This window comes from Pseudophryne corroboree, chromosome 4 (genome assembly GCF_028390025.1).
Source record: "Pseudophryne corroboree isolate aPseCor3 chromosome 4, aPseCor3.hap2, whole genome shotgun sequence".
Classification (NCBI taxonomy): domain Eukaryota; kingdom Metazoa; phylum Chordata; class Amphibia; order Anura; family Myobatrachidae; genus Pseudophryne; species Pseudophryne corroboree.
Window position 1 is genome coordinate 431922823 of NC_086447.1, and position 19099 is coordinate 431941921.

Consider the following 19099-nt stretch of genomic DNA (forward strand, 5'->3'; position numbering starts at 1 on the left):
GCGTTTACTGTATCCCCGAGCTTGTAACCTGGTCATAAGTTCTCTACTTTTCTGTTTGAACACCTTCTCCTCTGTGCAGTTGCGTCTAAGACGAAGAAATTCCCCTTTTGGGATGTTTTCAATAGTAGGTGGGAAATGTGAGCTTGTTTGGTGCAATATACTGTTTGTGGCTGTATCCTTACGAAAGAGTTCTGTAGCCAAAGTCCCACTTGTTGTCTTGTAGATATTCAAGTCCAAAAAAGATATCTTGTCTCTGCTGATTGAGTGAGTGAGAAAAATGTTCAAATCGTTTACATTGAGGATGTTAATGAAGTCCAACAGGAGTTTCTCATCTCCTTCCCAGATCACAAAGATATCATCAATATATCTCAGCCAATTGATGATATGTTTTGTGTAGATATGATTATCATCGTTGAAGACTATTGTTTGTTCCCACCAGCCGAGGAACAGGTTGGCGTATGTGGGTGCACAGGCTGCACCCATTGCTGTTCCCCGAATTTGCTGAAAAAATTGGTCACCAAAGGTGAAATAATTTTTATTGAGAACAAAACTCAACATTTCACATAGGAAATCATGAAATACATTTTTTTCTTCCATATCCAGGAAGAATTTGGTGGCTTGTATTCCTTGTGAGTGTGAAATACTGCTATACAGGGCTTCCACATCTAAGGTGACTAGGATACAGTTCTCATTTAGACATATGTCATGTATTTTCCTTAGGAGATCAGAAGTGTCCTTAAGGTAGGAGGGTAATGTCATGACATGGTCTCTGAGATGTAAATCCAGAAATTTGCTTGGGGTTTCCAAGAGTCCCCCATTCCCTGACACTATGGGTCTCCCAGGTGGTTTGTTGATATTCTTGTGTATTTTTGGCAATAAGTAAAAGGTAGGAACCCTGGGATTCGAGACCTCAAGGTATTTAGCCTCTTGTTGTGTGATAGCTCCAGTGGCAAATGCCTCTGTAATCATGTGCATGTATTGCTTGTGGAATTTTATTGTGGGATTAAGTGGCAATCTGATATAACAGGATGTGTCCAACAGTTGTCTCCGTGCTTCCTCTTCATACATTGCGATGGGCCATATGACAATGTTACCACCCTTATCCGAGGGTTTGATAACGGTGTCAGTCCATGTTTTAATCTCTTTAAGAGCTTGTCTCTCTCTGTATTTGAGATTTTTGGTGAGACATCTTTTGCGAGAATTGGTCTGGATCTCGTCAAATTCTTTGGAGACTAGATCCAAAAAGACCCTGATTTCTGGGCTGTTGGTGTCAGGAGGGAAAAAGGTGGACTTCAGTTTGCATGTGGGTCTTATTTTTCGTGAAGCAGGGATGTCCGAGGCTGATTCCATATGCAGCTCCTCCAGTATTTGGATAGCTGTATAATCTTCTTCGGTCAGTGGTGTTATTGATACACTAGGATCCTCCAAAGGTCCTGAATGGCTGGATAGTGAAGTCATAATACTTGAGTCAACAGAGGATTTAGCAAAAAATTTTTTTAATAATAATTTGCGGCCGAAGAGTCTGAGATCCTTCTCCCACAGAAACCTATCAAAGGGTGATGTGGGTGAAAAAGATAGACCCTTGCTAAGAACCTCTAATTGATCTTCCGTAATGATTTTGGTACTGAGGTTGATAATTTGTAATTTGTCGGTAGTTGTCACTTCCTGGTTGTCCGTACCGGATAGTGAGATGTTCTTGGGGTGGTCCAATCTCGCTTGTTTCTGTCTGTGTTTCGTCCCCCCCCTTCTTGTCGGCCTTGTGGCTTGCTTCTGCCTCTGGTATGTTGGCCTCTCCCTAAAAAAGGGTCCTCACTTTTGTTGTATCTATGGGTGTGGGTACTTCCTTCAGGATGTTCCGTGGCGGAGTCTTCACTGTATGATGATTCTAATTCCGAAGAGCTCGGATCTTCTCTAGGTGGTCCTCCTCTAGGACGTGGAGTGGGAGAATGCCAACGAAAGATTTTTCCTAGGGAGAAGTCGTTTTTGTCTCGTAGGAATTTGGTGCGTTTCCTTTCTATAATATTGGTTTCATATATATCCAGATCTTTCTTGTATTTTTCAAATGTGTTTTGGAAAGATAGGTCTTTCTCCTAACATATTTTTCCAGCAATTATCATTTAGTATACTTAAATTTAATCTATTCTTATCATCTAAATATTTCATAAACAATTTGTGAAAGCTTCAATTTTATTATTTTCATTCATTTATTCTTTTTTGCTAATTTTCCCCATTTTATTTTTATTTATTTTTATTTTTATTTCCATTTTTTCACTATGTCCACTTATATAATAAGCAAGATGCTCATTTTTTATCTAACAACCTTGTATATTTCTCACACATATTCTCTGTTTTTTCCTTTTGTGCAATGGGCCACTAATTGCAAGCATAATAGGGAACCAATACTAAACAGAACAACCGTTCCACCTGTGCAGCAATTTACAAACACAGGACACGCCTCCCTTTTGATTGGACAACGACCAGCTCCCTTGCAAGATAAAGCCTGCACTATCCCCTCTGGGAACAGGAAGTGATCAAGCCCGGTGAACGGGTGAAACTAGTTTTCCGTTCCCTACCCCCACTGCCTGGGTGTGACAGCTGATTCCGGACATCCTGAACCACGAGCCGCTCTTTCCCCAGCAGCCGCTGCATCAACCCGCCGCCGCTAGATACTGCCGCGATGGGACCAGGAACATTGTGTCTCTCTTCTCCTCAGCCAACCTGACCACGTCTCCACAATACATCAGGTACTTTGATCGGCAGTGCGGCTATAAACGAACTGCTCAGCTCCTGGGAACCAGTGTATCCTGCATCTTCAATTTGCCTGGACTTTGACACGGACATTCCGCACTCAGAAAGTATCCTGCTCATATTAGTGACTGATCGTTCCATACAATTCCGGGTAATATCTGCTCAATATCAGCATCTTTTTGCATATTTATATTTTAATAGCATTCATCAAGCTGTTTTTTGCAAGTACCCGTTTTACAGATAGTCGGCATTTAGCGGCTTAATACCACATAGGATACTGTTTAAACCTTTATTTTCAGTCATTAATATTGATCTAATCATTTGGCTGAGCAATTTATCACTATCCTCTATACTGCGTATTATATAGCATTGCTGCAGCTCTGTATAATCAACTGTTGTTCATTATCTCTTTCTCTTTTCACCTGATACCATTTTGGTACAATGTGCAATAATCTGTCAGCATCAAATTGATGGTGATGCATGGTTCCAATCAATTTAATTATCTGCTAATTGTGTACAATTGCTCTTTATCACACCAAGTACCTTTATCATAGGTACTATCAGCATCTTGCAATCATATTATATAGTATTTCTGCAGCTCTGCATACAGCGGAACACAAATAAGAAATTGTTGTTCATTTTCTCCTTCTTTTTCCACCTGATACCATTTTGGTATAATTGTAATAATCTGATAGTAGCAAATTGATGGTGATGTATGGGTCTAATCAATTTATTTGACTGCTAATTGTGTACAAATTGCTTTTTATCACACCTAGTACCTTTATCATAGGTACTATCAGCATCCTGCAATCAAGCAGCCCATTGTCTATCAACCAATCTCAAAAAATTTTTTTTACCTATCAGTATCGTTTCCTTTTCCTCACTTTATACTATCTTCAGGACTCTCACCACTGATTCAGGGGTAATTATCCCGGTCTAACGGTGGCAGCAGATCCCCTATTTTCCTCCTCCACCCATTCTCTTGTCTTTTCTTTTCTCTTATTTCTCCATTTTCGTGAACTCTCATCAGTGATTCTCGAGCCCTCGATATCTAATATTTTTTCTACTATCATACCACACTGGTAACGCCCGAATCCTTCCGATCTTGGAAGCTAAGCAGTGTAGGGCTGGGTCAGTACTCGAGTGGGAGACTCTCGAGGAATACTCAGTTTAGTAGAAATTCCTGGACGGTTTTGCTCAGCGTCTAACACTGACAGCAGATTCATCTTGCTCATTCCATCTTTAATCATCCCATCTGTCTCCTCATCATCGCTCATGAGAGAATAAAAACGCTTCAATTTTCAGGGTCTCCAGCTGTTATTATCGCACCCAGGCATTCCAGAACAATATTCAGTATTTACACTGTAATTAATTCGTTCTGTGTTCCCCCTTTCTTTTCCCCAACTCCCCCCCACCCTTCCCCCCACCCCTACCTCTAATTTTTGACAGTAAACTCTACTATTTTATCAATTATTGTTAATAAAAGTGATATTTAAAAATTCATTTATAATCTTTACTTATTGTCTCTTCTGAGACCTCTTAAACATACAAGAGTGCACCCACAAAAGAGTCTTCTTCTCTCCCTTTTGTTGTATGTCTTACCACTGACTCAGGGTGCACCACCAAACTCAAGATAACATTAGAAAACTCAGATTTTCTCGTTGTATTATGTATTTTGGTTCTAACAATATCTATTAGATACCTTACCATTCTCCAGTGCGGTATACCCCCAATACATTCATGTATTCAGTACACTGAGCCAAGACTCAGTTTTCCATACCTTGCACGGATTTATATACCTTGCTATAGGATCTCTTTCCTTTTGTATAGTAGTCGCTTCTGTTATAACAACATTCCCTTTCCTCTTTTCATTTTTTCCCCCCACTGTATATTGTTATATTCAAGGCAATGACAGCATTTTCATTAAAAACTGAACTAACATCCAAACGTAGAAACGTAGAGGAATTTGGAGATATTTTTTCAGATACCTTCCACAATCCCAGCACTCCCAAAGACTGGAAATCTGATTTATCAAAATTACAGAAAAACCTTCAAAAAAGGATTAGGCTCACCTGGGATATCACTACATTAGAAAACTACCACAAAAATAAATTATCACCCAGAGGCTTACGACCACGTATCTTCCCCTCCTTCCCTTTGGCCACAGACAACCTTAAAACTGAATGGGAAAACAGCCTATTAAAATGTTCTAATGAACTAATTCTAATCTTGATCAAACATGACAATCTGATATTAGATCAAGTAGAAAAAAATATCGAAGAATTGGGTCAAAACTTAGAAACCTGGGAGAAAGACCTATCTTTCCAAAACACATTTGAAAAATACAAGAAAGATCTGGATATATATGAAACCAATATTATAGAAAGGAAACGCACCAAATTCCTACGAGACAAAAACGACTTCTCCCTAGGAAAAATCTTTCGTTGGCATTCTCCCACTCCACGTCCTAGAGGAGGACCACCTAGAGAAGATCCGAGCTCTTCGGAATTAGAATCATCATACAGTGAAGACTCCGCCACGGAACATCCTGAAGGAAGTACCCACACCCATAGATACAACAAAAGTGAGGACCCTTTTTTAGGGAGAGGCCAACATACCAGAGGCAGAAGCAAGCCACAAGGCCGACAAGAAGGGGGGGGACGAAACACAGACAGAAACAAGCGAGATTGGACCACCCCAAGAACATCTCACTATCCGGTACGGACAACCAGGAAGTGACAACTACCGACAAATTACAAATTATCAACCTCAGTACCAAAATCATTACGGAAGATCAATTAGAGGTTCTTAGCAAGGGTCTATCTTTTTCACCCACATCACCCTTTGATAGGTTTCTGTGGGAGAAGGATCTCAGACTCTTCGGCCGCAAATTATTATTAAAAATTTTTTTTGCTAAATCCTCTGTTGACTCAAGTATTATGACTTCACTATCCAGCCATTCAGGACCTTTGGAGGATCCTAGTGTATCAATAACACCACTGACCGAAGAAGATTATACAGCTATCCAAATACTGGAGGAGCTGCATATGGAATCAGCCTCGGACATCCCTGCTTCACGAAAAATAAGACCCACATGCAAACTGAAGTCCACCTTTTTCCCTCCTGACACCAACAGCCCAGAAATCAGGGTCTTTTTGGATCTAGTCTCCAAAGAATTTGACGAGATCCAGACCAATTCTCGCAAAAGATGTCTCACCAAAAATCTCAAATACAGAGAGAGACAAGCTCTTAAAGAGATTAAAACATGGACTGACACCGTTATCAAACCCTCGGATAAGGGTGGTAACATTGTCATATGGCCCATCGCAATGTATGAAGAGGAAGCACGGAGACAACTGTTGGACACATCCTGTTATATCAGATTGCCACTTAATCCCACAATAAAATTCCACAAGCAATACATGCACATGATTACAGAGGCATTTGCCACTGGAGCTATCACACAACAAGAGGCTAAATACCTTGAGGTCTCGAATCCCAGGGTTCCTACCTTTTACTTATTGCCAAAAATACACAAGAATATCAACAAACCACCTGGGAGACCCATAGTGTCAGGGAATGGGGGACTCTTGGAAACCCCAAGCAAATTTCTGGATTTACATCTCAGAGACCATGTCATGACATTACCCTCCTACCTTAAGGACACTTCTGATCTCCTAAGGAAAATACATGACATATGTCTAAATGAGAACTGTATCCTAGTCACCTTAGATGTGGAAGCCCTGTATAGCAGTATTTCACACTCACAAGGAATACAAGCCACCAAATTCTTCCTGGATATGGAAGAAAAAAATGTATTTCATGATTTCCTATGTGAAATGTTGAGTTTTGTTCTCAATAAAAATTATTTCACCTTTGGTGACCAATTTTTTCAGCAAATTCGGGGAACAGCAATGGGTGCAGCCTGTGCACCCACATACGCCAACCTGTTCCTCGGCTGGTGGGAACAAACAATAGTCTTCAACGATGATAATCATATCTACACAAAACATATCATCAATTGGCTGAGATATATTGATGATATCTTTGTGATCTGGGAAGGAGATGAGAAACTCCTGTTGGACTTCATTAACATCCTCAATGTAAACGATTTGAACATTTTTCTCACTCACTCAATCAGCAGAGACAAGATATCTTTTTTGGACTTGAATATCTACAAGACAACAAGTGGGACTTTGGCTACAGAACTCTTTCGTAAGGATACAGCCACAAACAGTATATTGCACCAAACAAGCTCACATTTCCCACCTACTATTGAAAACATCCCAAAAGGGGAATTTCTTCGTCTTAGACGCAACTGCACAGAGGAGAAGGTGTTCAAACAGAAAAGTAGAGAACTTATGACCAGGTTACAAGCTCGGGGATACAGTAAACGCTCTCTGAAGAGAGCTCAACAATCTATTTCAAAAACCAACAGGGAATCCCTGATCTTCCAGGACAAACTCCAAGAACAAAAGGCTGACACCAAGATTCGATTTGTAGGGACCTTCTGTCCCGAATGGCGTCTACTAAAAAAGGCCATTCAGAAACATCTACCTGTCCTACATCTGGATCCAGAGTTATCACCTTTATTGGATCCCACTTTACAAATCAGTTGGAGGAGATCTAAGAACATCAAAGACACGTTGGTTCAGAGCCATTTTTCACGTGAAATGACCAAATCCAAACTCCCTAAGGGATCCTTTCCATGTGGGCAATGTAAGGCTTGCCCACAGATACAGATAACTGACTGTGTCAAGGACAGACATGGCAAGGATATTTCCATACAACACTTCTTCAACTGCGACACACAAGGAGTAGTCTATTGTCTAACCTGTCCTTGCAATCAACGATATGTAGGCATGACGACTAGAAAATTCAAAACTAGGATTTTAGAACATATGGGCTCCATTCGCAACTCATCGTCAGATCTTCAAAAAGGCAAAAAACTAACATCAGTAGCCAGACACTACCATGCTGCACATCATGACTCACCAAGTGATATGCGCGCCTTTGGCCTAGATAGGGTCCATCTAGGCATACGCGGTGGTGACTTAAGCAAAGAACTTATTAAGAAGGAAAGTGAATGGACTTTCAGGTTAGGTTGTCTCAAACCATTGGGTCTGAATGAATACATCAATTACAGTGCATTTCTGTAACCTACTTTCTATATAGCACCCATCAAGTGTCCTCGCTTCCTTCCCTTACACCCCTCAGTACACTCACATCCAGTACACCCCTATTCATAACACATCACATTCACCCTTCTTTCATCAGCACTTTCACGCCCACCTCCACCACATACTCGGCACCATCACATCCGCAGTCCATTCACATGCACCTCACATCCATCCCATTACAGTGACCCAGCAAATTCCGACATATTTCACAACCTACTAACACCTTTCCACACAGCACTCCCATTGTCAACCCACTCCTATCCCTTACATCTCCACCCCCCTTCCTCATCTCACCATATCATTATACTTCTCGCCCACACAGGATCATCACCTTCGACACCACACACACATTCCCACCACACTGCAAACCACAACACCCCAACCATATCCCAACACCCCACAATCTTAAACCCCCTCCCCCCTTCCCCCTCTCTCCCCCGCCTTTCCCCCCCCCCACTCCATCCCCCCCATTCCTTTCCACCTCACTCCCCATCCTTTCCATACCATCCTTTCTCACAATCATTCCCACCACTTCCATCGACGTCACTTGCATTATTAATCCAAATTAACATATTTATGAATATCCTCATGCAATGTTTACAACGTGTTTGTTTATAACTCCAGACAAGATATGCTGTCCTAACATATTTTTCCAGCAATTATCATTTAGTATACTTAAATTTAATCTATTCTTATCATCTAAATATTTCATAAACAATTTGTGAAAGCTTCAATTTTATTATTTTCATTCATTTATTCTTTTTTGCTAATTTTCCCCATTTTATTTTTATTTATTTTTATTTTTATTTCCATTTTTTCACTATGTCCACTTATATAATAAGCAAGATGCTCATTTTTTATCTAACAACCTTGTATATTTCTCACACATATTCTCTGTTTTTTCCTTTTGTGCAATGGGCCACTAATTGCAAGCATAATAGGGAACCAATACTAAACAGAACAACCGTTCCACCTGTGCAGCAATTTACAAACACAGGACACGCCTCCCTTTTGATTGGACAACGACCAGCTCCCTTGCAAGATAAAGCCTGCACTATCCCCTCTGGGAACAGGAAGTGATCAAGCCCGGTGAACGGGTGAAACTAGTTTTCCGTTCCCTACCCCCACTGCCTGGGTGTGACAGCTGATTCCGGACATCCTGAACCACGAGCCGCTCTTTCCCCAGCAGCCGCTGCATCAACCCGCCGCCGCTAGATACTGCCGCGATGGGACCAGGAACATTGTGTCTCTCTTCTCCTCAGCCAACCTGACCACGTCTCCACAATACATCAGGTACTTTGATCGGCAGTGCGGCTATAAACGAACTGCTCAGCTCCTGGGAACCAGTGTATCCTGCATCTTCAATTTGCCTGGACTTTGACACGGACATTCCGCACTCAGAAAGTATCCTGCTCATATTAGTGACTGATCGTTCCATACAATTCCGGGTAATATCTGCTCAATATCAGCATCTTTTTGCATATTTATATTTTAATAGCATTCATCAAGCTGTTTTTTGCAAGTACCCGTTTTACAGATAGTCGGCATTTAGCGGCTTAATACCACATAGGATACTGTTTAAACCTTTATTTTCAGTCATTAATATTGATCTAATCATTTGGCTGAGCAATTTATCACTATCCTCTATACTGCGTATTATATAGCATTGCTGCAGCTCTGTATAATCAACTGTTGTTCATTATCTCTTTCTCTTTTCACCTGATACCATTTTGGTACAATGTGCAATAATCTGTCAGCATCAAATTGATGGTGATGCATGGTTCCAATCAATTTAATTATCTGCTAATTGTGTACAATTGCTCTTTATCACACCAAGTACCTTTATCATAGGTACTATCAGCATCTTGCAATCATATTATATAGTATTTCTGCAGCTCTGCATACAGCGGAACACAAATAAGAAATTGTTGTTCATTTTCTCCTTCTTTTTCCACCTGATACCATTTTGGTATAATTGTAATAATCTGATAGTAGCAAATTGATGGTGATGTATGGGTCTAATCAATTTATTTGACTGCTAATTGTGTACAAATTGCTTTTTATCACACCTAGTACCTTTATCATAGGTACTATCAGCATCCTGCAATCAAGCAGCCCATTGTCTATCAACCAATCTCAAAAAAAATTTTTTACCTATCAGTATCGTTTCCTTTTCCTCACTTTATACTATCTTCAGGACTCTCACCACTGATTCAGGGGTAATTATCCCGGTCTAACGGTGGCAGCAGATCCCCTATTTTCCTCCTCCACCCATTCTCTTGTCTTTTCTTTTCTCTTATTTCTCCATTTTCGTGAACTCTCATCAGTGATTCTCGAGCCCTCGATATCTAATATTTTTTCTACTATCATACCACACTGGTAACGCCCGAATCCTTCCGATCTTGGAAGCTAAGCAGTGTAGGGCTGGGTCAGTACTCGAGTGGGAGACTCTCGAGGAATACTCAGTTTAGTAGAAATTCCTGGACGGTTTTGCTCAGCGTCTAACACTGACAGCAGATTCATCTTGCTCATTCCATCTTTAATCATCCCATCTGTCTCCTCATCATCGCTCATGAGAGAATAAAAACGCTTCAATTTTCAGGGTCTCCAGCTGTTATTATCGCACCCAGGCATTCCAGAACAATATTCAGTATTTACACTGTAATTAATTCGTTCTGTGTTCCCCCTTTCTTTTCCCCAACTCCCCCCCACCCTTCCCCCCACCCCTACCTCCAATTTTTGACAGTAAACTCTACTATTTTATCAATTATTGTTAATAAAAGTGATATTTAAAAATTCATTTATAATCTTTACTTATTGTCTCTTCTGAGACCTCTTAAACATACAAGAGTGCACCCACAAAAGAGTCTTCTTCTCTCCCTTTTGTTGTATGTCTTACCACTGACTCAGGGTGCACCACCAAACTCAAGATAACATTAGAAAACTCAGATTTTCTCGTTGTATTATGTATTTTGGTTCTAACAATATCTATTAGATACCTTACCATTCTCCAGTGCGGTATACCCCCAATACATTCATGTATTCAGTACACTGAGCCAAGACTCAGTTTTCCATACCTTGCACGGATTTATATACCTTGCTATAGGATCTCTTTCCTTTTGTATAGTAGTCGCTTCTGTTATAACAACATTCCCTTTCCTCTTTTCATTTTTTCCCCCCACTGTATATTGTTATATTCAAGGCAATGACAGCATTTTCATTAAAAACTGAACTAACATCCAAACGTAGAAACGTAGAGGAATTTGGAGATATTTTTTCAGATACCTTCCACAATCCCAGCACTCCCAAAGACTGGAAATCTGATTTATCAAAATTACAGAAAAACCTTCAAAAAAGGATTAGGCTCACCTGGGATATCACTACATTAGAAAACTACCACAAAAATAAATTATCACCCAGAGGCTTACGACCACGTATCTTCCCCTCCTTCCCTTTGGCCACAGACAACCTTAAAACTGAATGGGAAAACAGCCTATTAAAATGTTCTAATGAACTAATTCTAATCTTGATCAAACATGACAATCTGATATTAGATCAAGTAGAAAAAAATATCGAAGAATTGGGTCAAAACTTAGAAACCTGGGAGAAAGACCTATCTTTCCAAAACACATTTGAAAAATACAAGAAAGATCTGGATATATATGAAACCAATATTATAGAAAGGAAACGCACCAAATTCCTACGAGACAAAAACGACTTCTCCCTAGGAAAAATCTTTCGTTGGCATTCTCCCACTCCACGTCCTAGAGGAGGACCACCTAGAGAAGATCCGAGCTCTTCGGAATTAGAATCATCATACAGTGAAGACTCCGCCACGGAACATCCTGAAGGAAGTACCCACACCCATAGATACAACAAAAGTGAGGACCCTTTTTTAGGGAGAGGCCAACATACCAGAGGCAGAAGCAAGCCACAAGGCCGACAAGAAGGGGGGGGACGAAACACAGACAGAAACAAGCGAGATTGGACCACCCCAAGAACATCTCACTATCCGGTACGGACAACCAGGAAGTGACAACTACCGACAAATTACAAATTATCAACCTCAGTACCAAAATCATTACGGAAGATCAATTAGAGGTTCTTAGCAAGGGTCTATCTTTTTCACCCACATCACCCTTTGATAGGTTTCTGTGGGAGAAGGATCTCAGACTCTTCGGCCGCAAATTATTATTAAAAAAATTTTTTGCTAAATCCTCTGTTGACTCAAGTATTATGACTTCACTATCCAGCCATTCAGGACCTTTGGAGGATCCTAGTGTATCAATAACACCACTGACCGAAGAAGATTATACAGCTATCCAAATACTGGAGGAGCTGCATATGGAATCAGCCTCGGACATCCCTGCTTCACAAAAAATAAGACCCACATGCAAACTGAAGTCCACCTTTTTCCCTCCTGACACCAACAGCCCAGAAATCAGGGTCTTTTTGGATCTAGTCTCCAAAGAATTTGACGAGATCCAGACCAATTCTCGCAAAAGATGTCTCACCAAAAATCTCAAATACAGAGAGAGACAAGCTCTTAAAGAGATTAAAACATGGACTGACACCGTTATCAAACCCTCGGATAAGGGTGGTAACATTGTCATATGGCCCATCGCAATGTATGAAGAGGAAGCACGGAGACAACTGTTGGACACATCCTGTTATATCAGATTGCCACTTAATCCCACAATAAAATTCCACAAGCAATACATGCACATGATTACAGAGGCATTTGCCACTGGAGCTATCACACAACAAGAGGCTAAATACCTTGAGGTCTCGAATCCCAGGGTTCCTACCTTTTACTTATTGCCAAAAATACACAAGAATATCAACAAACCACCTGGGAGACCCATAGTGTCAGGGAATGGGGGACTCTTGGAAACCCCAAGCAAATTTCTGGATTTACATCTCAGAGACCATGTCATGACATTACCCTCCTACCTTAAGGACACTTCTGATCTCCTAAGGAAAATACATGACATATGTCTAAATGAGAACTGTATCCTAGTCACCTTAGATGTGGAAGCCCTGTATAGCAGTATTTCACACTCACAAGGAATACAAGCCACCAAATTCTTCCTGGATATGGAAGAAAAAAATGTATTTCATGATTTCCTATGTGAAATGTTGAGTTTTGTTCTCAATAAAAATTATTTCACCTTTGGTGACCAATTTTTTCAGCAAATTCGGGGAACAGCAATGGGTGCAGCCTGTGCACCCACATACGCCAACCTGTTCCTCGGCTGGTGGGAACAAACAATAGTCTTCAACGATGATAATCATATCTACACAAAACATATCATCAATTGGCTGAGATATATTGATGATATCTTTGTGATCTGGGAAGGAGATGAGAAACTCCTGTTGGACTTCATTAACATCCTCAATGTAAACGATTTGAACATTTTTCTCACTCACTCAATCAGCAGAGACAAGATATCTTTTTTGGACTTGAATATCTACAAGACAACAAGTGGGACTTTGGCTACAGAACTCTTTCGTAAGGATACAGCCACAAACAGTATATTGCACCAAACAAGCTCACATTTCCCACCTACTATTGAAAACATCCCAAAAGGGGAATTTCTTCGTCTTAGACGCAACTGCACAGAGGAGAAGGTGTTCAAACAGAAAAGTAGAGAACTTATGACCAGGTTACAAGCTCGGGGATACAGTAAACGCTCTCTGAAGAGAGCTCAACAATCTATTTCAAAAACCAACAGGGAATCCCTGATCTTCCAGGACAAACTCCAAGAACAAAAGGCTGACACCAAGATTCGATTTGTAGGGACCTTCTGTCCCGAATGGCGTCTACTAAAAAAGGCCATTCAGAAACATCTACCTGTCCTACATCTGGATCCAGAGTTATCACCTTTATTGGATCCCACTTTACAAATCAGTTGGAGGAGATCTAAGAACATCAAAGACACGTTGGTTCAGAGCCATTTTTCACGTGAAATGACCAAATCCAAACTCCCTAAGGGATCCTTTCCATGTGGGCAATGTAAGGCTTGCCCACAGATACAGATAACTGACTGTGTCAAGGACAGACATGGCAAGGATATTTCCATACAACACTTCTTCAACTGCGACACACAAGGAGTAGTCTATTGTCTAACCTGTCCTTGCAATCAACGATATGTAGGCATGACGACTAGAAAATTCAAAACTAGGATTTTAGAACATATGGGCTCCATTCGCAACTCATCGTCAGATCTTCAAAAAGGCAAAAAACTAACATCAGTAGCCAGACACTACCATGCTGCACATCATGACTCACCAAGTGATATGCGCGCCTTTGGCCTAGATAGGGTCCATCTAGGCATACGCGGTGGTGACTTAAGCAAAGAACTTATTAAGAAGGAAAGTGAATGGACTTTCAGGTTAGGTTGTCTCAAACCATTGGGTCTGAATGAATACATCAATTACAGTGCATTTCTGTAACCTACTTTCTATATAGCACCCATCAAGTGTCCTCGCTTCCTTCCCTTACACCCCTCAGTACACTCACATCCAGTACACCCCTATTCATAACACATCACATTCACCCTTCTTTCATCAGCACTTTCACGCCCACCTCCACCACATACTCGGCACCATCACATCCGCAGTCCATTCACATGCACCTCACATCCATCCCATTACAGTGACCCAGCAAATTCCGACATATTTCACAACCTACTAACACCTTTCCACACAGCACTCCCATTGTCAACCCACTCCTATCCCTTACATCTCCACCCCCCTTCCTCATCTCACCATATCATTATACTTCTCGCCCACACAGGATCATCACCTTCGACACCACACACACATTCCCACCACACTGCAAACCACAACACCCCAACCATATCCCAACACCCCACAATCTTAAACCCCCTCCCCCCTTCCCCCTCTCTCCCCCGCCTTTCCCCCCCCCCCACTCCATCCCCCCCATTCCTTTCCACCTCACTCCCCATCCTTTCCATACCATCCTTTCTCACAATCATTCCCACCACTTCCATCGACGTCACTTGCATTATTAATCCAAATTAACATATTTATGAATATCCTCATGCAATGTTTACAACGTGTTTGTTTATAACTCCAGACAAGATATGCTGTCCTAACATATTTTTCCAGCAATTATCATTTAGTATACTTAAATTTAATCTATTCTTATCATCTAAATATTTCATAAACAATTTGTGAAAGCTTCAATTTTATTATTTTCATTCATTTATTCTTTTTTGCTAATTTTCCCCATTTTATTTTTATTTATTTTTATTTTTATTTCCATTTTTTCACTATGTCCACTTATATAATAAGCAAGATGCTCATTTTTTATCTAACAACCTTGTATATTTCTCACACATATTCTCTGTTTTTTCCTTTTGTGCAATGGGCCACTAATTGCAAGCATAATAGGGAACCAATACTAAACAGAACAACCGTTCCACCTGTGCAGCAATTTACAAACACAGGACACGCCTCCCTTTTGATTGGACAACGACCAGCTCCCTTGCAAGATAAAGCCTGCACTATCCCCTCTGGGAACAGGAAGTGGTCAAGCCCGGTGAACGGGTGAAACTAGTTTTCCGTTCCCTACCCCCACTGCCTGGGTGTGACAGCTGATTCCGGACATCCTGAACCACGAGCCGCTCTTTCCCCAGCAGCCGCTGCATCAACCCGCCGCCGCTAGATACTGCCGCGATGGGACCAGGAACATTGTGTCTCTCTTCTCCTCAGCCAACCTGACCACGTCTCCACAATACATCAGGTACTTTGATCGGCAGTGCGGCTATAAACGAACTGCTCAGCTCCTGGGAACCAGTGTATCCTGCATCTTCAATTTGCCTGGACTTTGACACGGACATTCCGCACTCAGAAAGTATCCTGCTCATATTAGTGACTGATCGTTCCATACAATTCCGGGTAATATCTGCTCAATATCAGCATCTTTTTGCATATTTATATTTTAATAGCATTCATCAAGCTGTTTTTTGCAAGTACCCGTTTTACAGATAGTCGGCATTTAGCGGCTTAATACCACATAGGATACTGTTTAAACCTTTATTTTCAGTCATTAATATTGATCTAATCATTTGGCTGAGCAATTTATCACTATCCTCTATACTGCGTATTATATAGCATTGCTGCAGCTCTGTATAATCAACTGTTGTTCATTATCTCTTTCTCTTTTCACCTGATACCATTTTGGTACAATGTGCAATAATCTGTCAGCATCAAATTGATGGTGATGCATGGTTCCAATCAATTTAATTATCTGCTAATTGTGTACAATTGCTCTTTATCACACCAAGTACCTTTATCATAGGTACTATCAGCATCTTGCAATCATATTATATAGTATTTCTGCAGCTCTGCATACAGCGGAACACAAATAAGAAATTGTTGTTCATTTTCTCCTTCTTTTTCCACCTGATACCATTTTGGTATAATTGTAATAATCTGATAGTAGCAAATTGATGGTGATGTATGGGTCTAATCAATTTATTTGACTGCTAATTGTGTACAAATTGCTTTTTATCACACCTAGTACCTTTATCATAGGTACTATCAGCATCCTGCAATCAAGCAGCCCATTGTCTATCAACCAATCTCAAAAAATTTTTTTTACCTATCAGTATCGTTTCCTTTTCCTCACTTTATACTATCTTCAGGACTCTCACCACTGATTCAGGGGTAATTATCCCGGTCTAACGGTGGCAGCAGATCCCCTATTTTCCTCCTCCACCCATTCTCTTGTCTTTTCTTTTCTCTTATTTCTCCATTTTCGTGAACTCTCATCAGTGATTCTCGAGCCCTCGATATCTAATATTTTTTCTACTATCATACCACACTGGTAACGCCCGAATCCTTCCGATCTTGGAAGCTAAGCAGTGTAGGGCTGGGTCAGTACTCGAGTGGGAGACTCTCGAGGAATACTCAGTTTAGTAGAAATTCCTGGACGGTTTTGCTCAGCGTCTAACACTGACAGCAGATTCATCTTGCTCATTCCATCTTTAATCATCCCATCTGTCTCCTCATCATCGCTCATGAGAGAATAAAAACGCTTCAATTTTCAGGGTCTCCAGCTGTTATTATCGCACCCAGGCATTCCAGAACAATATTCAGTATTTACACTGTAATTAATTCGTTCTGTGTTCCCCCTTTCTTTTCCCCAACTCCCCCCCACCCTTCCCCCCACCCCTACCTCCAATTTTTGACAGTAAACTCTACTATTTTATCAATTATTGTTAATAAAAGTGATATTTAAAAATTCATTTATAATCTTTACTTATTGTCTCTTCTGAGACCTCTTAAACATACAAGAGTGCACCCACAAAAGAGTCTTCTTCTCTCCCTTTTGTTGCTGTTCTAATGTTGACGTCAGCGCTAACCGCCGCGTCTCCCTGGTGATCTATCTCGCCGTAACCACATGAAGCAGGAAGTGACGTACCGCAACCAGCTAGAGGGGACGGAAGATAACAACAACGGCGAGATAGATCACCAGGGAGACGCGGCGGTTAGCGCTGACGTCAACATTAGAACAGCAACATTGGTCCGTCTCCATGGAAATAAGGGGGAGGAGTTATGACGACTTTCTGAAGTCTCCAATAGAAAATGATTATCGGACCGTCTCCATGGAGACGAAGGGGGGGGAGTCACAACCACCAGGACGGGAACAGCAACGCACAGCTGCGATCATTCAATAGGTAATAGGACGACCTGATTGGAGGAGGGTAGTTTAAATATCTACCATACAGGGACTAACACACTCAGCACCTTGAAAAAGACCCGTGTAAAGGGTTGAAACGCGTTGGTGGGGACAACAGCGGTGACGGAAGGGTCTGCACTTTGCCAGGAGGAGTCAGAGGTCCAGCCAGCGAGTCCGGGTCGCAGAACTGGTTTCACATCTTCTGTCTGATTTCCATGGAATTCTGGTAATTAAGCCAACCATACCTCCACCTAAGCTGTTTTCCAAGAACTCTGAGTGTTCCATTTGGGGAGGAGGACGTGGTGTTTTTAAGGATTGTTACATGCATGTTTTACACTTTTAGCTGGTAATTGCTTTGAATTCTCCATTCAGGATTTCCTGAGGGAGATTGTTTTATTCATTTGAAAATTACAGAATTTTTCAATAAATTGTATTACACTATACAATTTTTCTTTCTGTTATATTAACACACGACACAATGGGAGGATTTCTTCTGATGAGAACGGTTTGAGAAGATACTTGAAAAGAGGAAGAAGACAGACCTCACACCCTGAGATTTCTGCCCCATTTCAAGATACATTAAGGAACGTATATAAATCCTATCTATATAGTTGGCGCCTATAAGATATTGCAATTTTTCTTTACACATATACTGCACATTGGGGATTGTGGAGAAGGTCTCCGTTTGCTTTATTTCAGTGGGCTGCCGCTATTGTGCGCACATTAGGACTCACCACCCATTATAATCACATTTATCTGGCACTGTGGGGGCATATCTGCACTGTGGGGGCATATCTGGCACTGTGGTGGCATTTCTGTATCTGGCACTGTAGGGGCATATCTGGCACTGTGGGGGCATTTATGTATCTGGCACTGTGGGGGCATATCTGGCACTGTGGGGGCATATCTGGCACTGTGTGGGCATTTCTGTATCTGGCACTGTGGGGGCATTTCTGGCACTGTAGGGGCATATCTGGCACTGTGGGGGCATTTATGTATCTGGCACTGTGGGGGCATTTATCTGGCACTGTAGGGGCATTTCTGTATCTGGCACTGTGGGGGCATATCTGGCACTGTGGGGGCATATCTGGCACTGTGGGGGCATTTATGTATCTGGCACTGTGGGGGCATTTATCTGGCACTGTAGGGGCATTTCTGTATCTGGCACTGTGGGGGCATATCTGGCACTGTGGGGGCATTTATCTGGCACTGTGGGGGGCATTTCTGGCACTGTAGGGGCATATCTGGCACTGTGGGGGCATTTATGTATCTGGCACTGTGGGGGCATTTATCTGGCACTGTGGGGGCATTTATCTGGCACTGTGGGGGCATTTATGTATCTGGCACTGTGGGGGCATTTATCTGGCACTGTGGGGGCATATCTGCACTGTGGTGGTATTTAACTGGCACTGTGGGGGCATATCTGGCACTGTGGGGGCATTTATCTGGCACTGTGGGG

At 41.5% G+C, this 19099-nt stretch overlaps 3 pseudogenes; all 3 read left to right on the plus strand.

Annotated features, from left to right (window-relative positions):
• Nucleotides 1–3809: 3809 nt before the first annotated feature.
• On the plus strand, nucleotides 3810–3928 carry LOC134912290 (5S ribosomal RNA; annotated as a pseudogene).
• A 6358-nt stretch (nucleotides 3929–10286) lies between these two features.
• On the plus strand, nucleotides 10287–10405 carry LOC134912292 (5S ribosomal RNA; annotated as a pseudogene).
• A 6359-nt stretch (nucleotides 10406–16764) lies between these two features.
• On the plus strand, nucleotides 16765–16883 carry LOC134912293 (5S ribosomal RNA; annotated as a pseudogene).
• The last annotated feature ends 2216 nt before the right edge of the window (nucleotides 16884–19099 follow it).